This window comes from Phyllostomus discolor, chromosome 6 (assembly GCF_004126475.2).
Source record: "Phyllostomus discolor isolate MPI-MPIP mPhyDis1 chromosome 6, mPhyDis1.pri.v3, whole genome shotgun sequence".
Lineage (NCBI taxonomy): Eukaryota > Metazoa > Chordata > Mammalia > Chiroptera > Phyllostomidae > Phyllostomus > Phyllostomus discolor.
In genome coordinates, this window is record NC_040908.2 from 11,374,746 (window position 1) to 11,375,535 (window position 790).

The window sequence follows — 790 nt, forward strand, 5'->3', positions numbered from 1 at the left end:
AATCCAGTCCCCCCTCCCACCCCTCCCCACTTCCCTCCCCTTACCTCCCTCCCCTTAGTTTATGACCTTGTGTCCTTTAAGTTTGTTCCTGTGAACCCTTCCCACTGTCCCCTTAAATTCCCTCTACTCTCTTCTGTGGGCACTGTCAGCCAGCCTGTCCTCTATTTCAGTGCCTTTGGTTATATTTTGCTTGTTTCTTTGTTTTGTTATTTGGGTTCCTGTTAAAGGTGAGATCATATGAAAGATATGGAACGCTTCATGAATTTGCATGTCATCCTTGCACAGGGGCCATGCTAATCTTCTCTGTGTCGTTCCAATTTTAGTATATGTGCTGCCGAAGCGAGCACGCATCTTTTCTGTAATAACTACACAGCCTATTCAGAGGCGCTATAACCATCTGAGCCACAAGATCATCCAGAGCAGGTCTCACAGTCTGGTTGCTGTAAGATAGATAGGATTGTACGGATGTAGCACTCAAATAAATATTCAGCATGACACCTTGTAATCTGCCGTGGCTTCCACCACTCTAATTGGAAAACGTATGATTCTTAGTCTGCTGAAGTTTATTTTCTTACCAACAGTCAAAGCTACTGGTTGCTTTTCTCTTATATTCCGTTACAATCAATAGTCATTTAGGGAACATCTAATTATATTCCAATCTTTGGGCAACTGATGAAGGATAAAAAAGGTTATAAATAAAAACCAAAAAGGGGCTCTGCCTCCAAGGGCTGATGATCAGAGAGATGGAAAACTAAGCAAGTCATTACAGGCTGTGTGTCATAGTATCATA

At 42.4% G+C, this 790-nt stretch overlaps 1 non-coding gene across 1 annotated transcript; it reads right to left on the bottom strand.

Annotated features, from left to right (window-relative positions):
- Positions 1–240: 240 nt before the first annotated feature.
- On the bottom strand, positions 241–347 carry LOC114501067. Its single transcript, XR_003684841.1, has one exon. It is a non-coding gene; the product is annotated as a U6 spliceosomal RNA (small nuclear RNA).
- Positions 348–790: the final 443 nt, after the last annotated feature.